Below are 7,906 nucleotides of genomic sequence, written 5' to 3' on the forward strand. Positions count from 1 at the left end.
TGTATGTGTATAGAACTTGTGTGTCTGTAATAGTAACAGTAACGGCTGTTTATCGAGGGCTCGTATGTCCAGTTACTGTCCTGAGTACCAGGTCAGAGCCATCAATGAATCGCTTGGAGTGAATGACCTCCTTTGCCCTTTGTCTGAAGCGTCGGGCCTGCTGGTTTCATGGCCCACCCTGCCATCCTGCTGTGTCCTGGTCTCCAGCCTGGTACAGCCAGATAACATACTTACAGTGAGAGCCTTGCAGGATGGAATCAGGAGTCTGGGTTTTATTTTAGCCATGATGGGGAGCTGTGGGAAGATTTAAGCAGGAGGGTCTGAAATAACTCAGCCCAGGTCACCTGCTCGCCAGTTGTATAGCAAGTCCCATTCCTCACCTAGTGGCTGGAAGAAGAGCATCATTATCTGGAAGACCCCATTATTTCCTATCAAAATGGCTTCTGCTGTTTTATCACCATCATACCTGTTCCCAGCATATTTGAAAGGATGTTACAGTTTATGCACGGTACTAAGTGGAGGTGACTTGGTTATTTTATTCACTGAAGCAAATACAGCCAAGTCAGCAAGTGGTCAGTCATTCCCTGTCTCATAGATTAATCACTGATATGATTATCTTTGAACATTCATTCATCACACATCAGCTGTGGATACCCAAAGCCATAGACTTATGGGAAAATACTTATTTTTCATATTTTCATTCAGAGTAACAGGCTTTTTTTTTTTGCATCCATTTATGTATAGAGTTGTGTGACCACCACCAATATACAGAATAGTTCTGTCACTCCTAAGAAACTTTCTTGTGCCTGTCTCTTTGCTGTTACCCACTTCCCATAGAATTTTTTTTTTAATCTTTATTGAATTTGTTATGATATCATTTCTGTTTTATGTTTTGGGGTTTTTTGGCCACGAGGCATGTGGATCTTAGCTTCCTGACCAGGGATCGAATATGCACCCCCTGCATTGAGACTCGAAGTCTTAACCACTGGATTACCGGGGAAGTCCCTCCCAAATACTTTTAATTTATTTATTTTTTTTATTTTTATCTTTTTTTAAGAAGTCAACACACCTTTATTAAACTACTGCAAAGTAAAAATATGGAACACTTCACGAATTTGCATGTCATCCTTGCGCAGGGGCCATGCTAATCTTCTCTGTATCGTTCCAATTTTAGTATATGTGCTGCTGAAGCGAGCACCCAAATACTTTTTAAAAAACTTTTTTAAAAAGGCTCTATTGAGATATAACTCATATACTATACAATTCACCCCTTTAGAGTACAGAATTCACTCATATACCATACAAATCACCCCTTTAATGTATAGAATTCACTGGTTTTTAGTGTATTCATAGAGTTTTGCGGCCATCACCATAATCAATTTTGAAGGCTTTCATCACCCCAAAAAGAAACTCCATACCCATTACCATTACTCCATATTTCCCCCAACCCCCCAACCCCAGGCAACCACTGATCTACTTTGTTTTCTTGGATTTGCCTATTCTGGACATTTTTATGTAGATGGAATCATATAACATGTGGTCCTTTGTGTCTGACTCCTTTCACATAGCATGACATTTTCAAAGTTCATCTGTGTTCTAGCCTGGATCAGTACTTCATTCCTTTTTTATTGCCATATCATATTCCACATGTGGATGTATACCATGGTTTATTTATCCATTTATAAGCTAATGAACTTTTGGATAGTTTATACTTTGGGGCTCCTATAAATAATGCTGCTGTGAACACTCATAGACAAGGTTTTGAGTGGACATAGGTTTTCATTTCTCTTGGTTAGATTGGAAGGACTGGAATTGCTAGATAACATGATGACCTTTTGAGGAAATGCCACACTACTTTCCAAAGTGGCTGCACTGTTTTACTTTTTTTAAAAAAAATATGTATTTATCTGGCTGCGCTGCATCTTTGTTGCAGCATGCAGGATCTTTGATCTTCACTGCAGTGTGTAGGCTCTCCAGTTGCAGCATGTGAAATCTTTAGTTGCGGTATGTGGGGTCTAGTTCCCTAAACAGGGATTGAACCCAAGCACCCTGCATTGGAAGTGTGAAGTCTTAGCCACTGGACAACCAGGGTAGTCCACATTTACTTTTTTCAACAAGCACTGTATGAGGGTTTCAATTTGTCCATGTCCTTACCAACACTTGTTATTATGTCTTTTTTGTTTGCATTATCATAGTGGGTGTGAATGAGTGTCTCACTGTGGGTTTGATTTGCTTTTCCCTGATGGCTGCTGATATTGGACATTTTTCCATGCATTTATTGGCCATTTGTGTCACACAAACTTCTGAAATTATTTTATTTAATTGAAATATATCTTGGGCTAAGTATTCTGTAATACATGCTTACAGTATTTCAACATAAATGTAAATATACCCTTGTATCTCATATTATTGATTTTAAAAATTAGTTAGTATACTCATTAACTGACATTAAATAGATTATTTCACCCAGGGGAGTATTAGAAGTTGTAAAATCAAAAACATTCTCTTTTGTTCCATTCACTCAGAAATCTTGTAGAAACTAGGTAAGAAATCTTGCTTTTTAACATCCCAGTAGCAACATAATAGTATGCGTTTTTCACACTATTAAGCTTTAAATGTGTGCCACTTGAGGATATAACATTGAGTACCTGGGATTTCTTTTTTCAAAAAATCACAAGTCCTTAATCTTTTCTGGCCTTCATTATAATAATAGACTGCTCTGTATCCCTTCTAACATACTTCAACATCAATTTTTCTGTTTCCCGTACTCAGGTTTTAAAAATAAGAATCTCATGTGAGAGACAAAGTTAAATACCAAAATTGCCTCAGTCAGAGGAGCAAGTTTTATATGGATTTGAACCAACCTGTAACCTGAGTCACACACAGCTGCTATTATTAGGACCGGGCCTGGTGAAGGGCACCTTCTACTGCCTCAACCAATTCAGACGGAGCAGCTTCCGTCAGCAGTGACCAGGGAAGTGAGGCACTGGTGCACTTTAAAATCACTCTGAAACAGTAATTTACTCTCTGGTATTTAGACTGGGATATCCGGTGCTACTTTTAAGTATCAGGGAAATGGAATAGTCCTATGTAAATATGGCTGTACCCTAACTTTCAAGACAGCTAGAATCTAATTCTGGGCAAGAGTTTTCTAGACATGGACTGTCAGCAGACTCACTACTTGAATGAATGAATGAACAAATGAATGAGTGAATGAATGATGGGAGTAGCAAAAACTGATTGCCAACTCACATATCCATCTTCTACCTTTTTCCTAACGGAATCCAGATTTTGTTCCACTTTTCAGCTTCCTCCTTAGCCACATGTGGGGCTATGGGAGGGGAAGTGATGGGCTGGCATTGGTTGGTCCAGGCCCATCACCGTGGTCCCATTCCTCCCTACCTCCTCACCCCCATCCCCCCACCTCTTCACCCCCACTCCAATCCCCCTACCCCACTCCTCACCTCTTCACTGCCATTCCCCCATCTCTCACCCCAGCCCCCGACCTCTTCACCCCCACCCCAGCTCTCCATCCCTACCTCTTCATCCCATCTCCCACCCCCATTGACCATCACCACCCCACCCCATCCCCCACCTCTTCACCCCACCCCAGCCCCCCATCCCTACCTCTTCATCCCATCTCCCACCCCCGATGATCATCACCACCCCACCCCCAACCTCTTCACTCCACCCCCACTAACCATCACCCCCCACCCTCTCCCCACCACCACCACCCCCACTGACCATCACCCCACCCCCCGACCCCACTGACCATCACTTCCCACCCCCGACCTCCCCCACCTCTTCACCCCACCCCCTGCCCCCACTGACCATCCCCCTCCCACTCCCCACCACCGGGGCCGTGACTTTGACACTGCCATTGCAGTTAGGACCGGTCTGCTTCTGTCTCCTGAGGAAGGTGCTTCTCCTGTGGGTGCGAAGGAGGCTCGTGAAGACTGCCCCTCTCCTTCCCCTGGGCAGTGTCACGTCTGCGTTTGTTGGCCCTTTGCGTCCGGGAGAGTGGAGGCGGGGAGGTGGTGACAATGTGGGGGCTTCGGAGCATGGTCAGCAGCTGACTGCCTGTCCTGCCCGGCTCCACTTCAGTCTCACCAGGGTGCAGCTGCAGACGATCCCCCGGGAAGGAGAAGCCACCTTCATGTTAGATAGTCACAGAATGTCGGGTATGTTTTGCGGTCCTTTGGGAACCTGATCAGCTTCATTTCAGGGCTAGATACACTGACCCTCTGAAGGAATTGATGACTTACGCAGGAGGCAGCTTTGGAAACTCGAATGATATGCTTCAGGCCTTCAAGTTGACCTAAAGTTTATTTATTTATTTTTTTAATCTCTTTCTTATGGTATAATTTTAGATTTACAAAAAAATTGCAAAGAGAGGTCAGAGAGTTCCCACACACCCTTGATCCAGCCTCCCCTGGTCATAGCATCTTACATAACTATTGACCTCCAGTGATGGGTTTATGTGTACATACGCAGGCAGAGAGAGACACATTCACACACACACATATGGGGTATGAGGGAGGCAGCTTTGTTATCTGTTGGTCCTTTGATAGCTCATCACAGTCACACCTCCCAGGTACATTGTGGACTCTGGCCATGACAAGAGCAGGCGAGGAGCTACTTTGAAGCTCAAGTTCCAAAGCAGGAGATACAGGGAGAACAATCAGCTGTCTGGGAGTGCTCTGGGTAGCATGTGAACTCAGCGCCACTTGAACTTTATTTAGTAGAGGCCTGGCCCAAGATCCTTAATATAGACATCCCAGCTATCATGTGAGAATTCCATTCTGCTCTAGTACAAGTACAAGGGAATTTGGGAATGTTTGCTTCTTTCTGCTTGTCTCAGGCTAAGTCATCTTACTCCTTTCCCTTCTGATATCTGAGTCAGGAGACCCACAATCTGTATCCATTTATTAATTTATGAATCAGAAGCAACATGTTCATCGATCCATCAGTCCACCACCCTTCCATCCGTTTGCCTGGATTTTAGCTTTATTTATTTCGCTCTGGATGTGGTCCAGACTGCTTTGGAAGGGGACATTCAATCCAGATGATGACAGCCGTTGGCACGCACTCTGGGGCTTAGGAGGGAACCCGCACCCTTCTAACGCCGTCTCTCCAGGGTGCAGCTGTCTCTCCTGGAGACTAGGGACAGCTGTTCCTGGCGAGGGCCACCCTGCTGTGGGAGAAGAGGACGTTGAAATTGCGAGAGGAGCCGTGGCCGGGATCCTGCTCACGTGGGTGCTGCAGGAGAATCCTACAGTGGACAAGGTTTTGACAGTGGGCAAATCACCCACCTTCTGATATATCCACTTTCCTCTGGATGAATGGAATTTTCCAAAAGCGGGAGTAGACCACTGCCAGCTATTGATGTAGAAATCTTATTTTCTTAGAGGACTATTGGTATTACAAAGTGCTGCCCCATTAGGGGAGATGCAAACAAAATACTTTAATGCTTTAAATTCCTTTGGGCTAAGGATAGTTGTGTTTTTTGTTTTTTTTTTTTTTGAATTTTTGAATACATTTTCCCCCCATCAGGGTCAATTTTAAAAAGGTAAAGCTTGCATTCCCATGTTAAAAAAAATTCCAGTTATACCTTTAGCATTAAAAAATATGTAAATATATACTTGTCTCAGAGACTTTTTTGGCTAAGCTCTCGGAAGCCACAAAACCAGCTTAAATACAGTAAGATTTTACTGCTGTGCCACTGAACAAACTTTCTGTTTGAGTCATCACACTTTTGAGGCTTGCTTATTTTGTTTTTTGTTTTTTTTTTTCACTGACCACATATGCTGCTTGTTTGTGAAAAACCATTTGTGTGCATACTGTCTGTATGCCTCAAAACAAGATAGTTTGCTATTGAGAAAGGGCAGAACAGGGCCAGGTCTCTAACAAAGACTGTTCAGTCTTCTGTGAAATATAATTTTCATCAGTGAAGGTTCCATTTCATTGGAGAACAGTGGTGGATGGTCATTCTGTCCTGCTAGCTAGGTTTCCCGGGGACCACCCCCCACAAAGGAATTGTTCTCCAGGTCCTGTGGGCTAGAACTAAGGCATATTTGTCTTACTGAGGGAGGGGGCTCTGCACTTTCTTGTGTATCCCTGCCTACAAGCATCTCGGGAAGATAAATGGCATTATCTCTACGTTTTAGATGTAGAATGCAACCTCAGAAAGTTGAAGAAACTCAACGGAGGTCACATGGGTAGTGAGTAGTGAAGTCAGAATTCCAGGCCTGATTGTTCAATTTCAAATCCAACACTCATTCTCTTAGACCAGGGCTCAACAAATCATGTTCTGTAGGCCAACTCCATCCTTCTGATCTGTTGTTGTTTTTTTTTTTAATTTTTTTATCTTTTTAATTAGTTGGAGGCTAATTACTTCACAACATTTCGGTGGGTTTTGTCATACATTGACATGAATCAGCCATGGAGTTACATGTATTCCCCATCCCGATCCCCCCTCTGTTGTTGTAAATAAAGTTTTATTGAGACACAGCCATACCCATTTGTTTGCATATTATCTCTGGCTTCTTTTGGAGAAGGAAATGGCAACCCACTCCAGTACTCTTGCCTAGAGAATCCTGTGGATGGAGGAGCCTGGTGGGCTACTGTCCATGGGGTCGCACAGAGTTGGACACGACTGAAGCGACTTATCATACATGCATGCATTGGAGAAGGAAACGGCAGCCCACTCCAGTGTTCTTGCCTGGAGAATCCCAGGGACGGGGGAGCCTGGTGGGCTGCTGTCCATGGGGTCGCACAGAGTCGGACACAACTGAAGCGACTTAGCAGCAGCCGCAGCAGCCGGCTTCTTTCCTGCTTCTGTGACAGAGCTGAGTAGTTGTGCAGAGACCGTACTGCTTTCAAAACCTGAGATACTCACTTCCTTTTCTTTTACAAAAACAAAGTTTGTCAACCCTTGTCCTTGACCGTGAGCTGAAGAAGCATTCAGATTCTCTGTGCTATCAGACTTTTCTTCCAGGAAAGCTGTTGTGACGCTGTGAGTTCTTGCTCTTTGGAAAGAGTGTGAACCATGTGGTAAACACAGAGAAGGCAGACAGGAGCCACACAGCCGTGCCTTATTGTCTAAGGGGAAGGTTGATATCTCGCCCTGAGCTGGGCTACAGATTGTTGCCACACTCCGGTGGAGAAGTGGAGTCTGTATCTTTTCCCTTTGAATCTGGGGTGGCCTTGGGACTTACTGGTACCAATAGATTGTAGCAGAAGTGACACAGTGTAACTCTCAAGACCAAGTTTAAAGAGATCTGTGAATTCTGCCTCATACTTTGAACACTCCCGCCTCCACTGGAGAAGCCCAGTGATGGAAACGACACGTTTCCACCTGATAGAGGTCGCAGTCTTGCCGGCATCACTGCCACATTACTGGACACGTGAGGGAACTCATTTAAAATGCTCTGACCCTTGTTATCACCTGATCGACTTCGTGAGGGACCCCAAGTGAGACCAGCAGAAAGACTGTCCAGTTGGGCCTCTGCCACACCCACAGAAGTGTGAGAGTCACTGTTTGTTTGTTTTTTTAGCACCTGTGTTTGGCAGTGGTTTGCTGTTTCATGATAGATAACTGAAACACCCCAAGACCAAGGTGAGATAGGACCTGGGGGACATGCCACAGAACCCTTCTGGACTGGGTAGTGATACGTCAGAAAAAAATGAATTCTGTCACAGTCAGTCCCAAGTCAGTCAGGGAGACTTTTAGTTGTAACACTGAACTTGCTGAATTACCCGAGTGTAATTCCTAAGAACCCTTAGGATGTTGTCAACTGGATCTGGGAAGCTACCACGTGATTCTAGACTAATAAGGGCCAGATGTATCTTGCTTTATTACTGACTTATCATGAAAAAGCAAAAAATTATCAGTTTAAGAAGCTTT

At 44.1% G+C, this 7,906-nt stretch overlaps 1 non-coding gene across 1 annotated transcript; it reads right to left on the minus strand.

Moving 5' to 3' along the window:
- Nucleotides 1–1,091: 1,091 nt before the first annotated feature.
- On the minus strand, nucleotides 1,092–1,198 carry LOC133046354 (U6 spliceosomal RNA). Its single transcript, XR_009690485.1, has one exon. It is a non-coding gene; the product is annotated as a U6 spliceosomal RNA (small nuclear RNA).
- Between the last annotated feature and the right edge of the window lie 6,708 nt (nucleotides 1,199–7,906).

Source organism: Dama dama, chromosome 24 (assembly GCF_033118175.1).
Source record: "Dama dama isolate Ldn47 chromosome 24, ASM3311817v1, whole genome shotgun sequence".
NCBI classification, from domain to species: domain Eukaryota; kingdom Metazoa; phylum Chordata; class Mammalia; order Artiodactyla; family Cervidae; genus Dama; species Dama dama.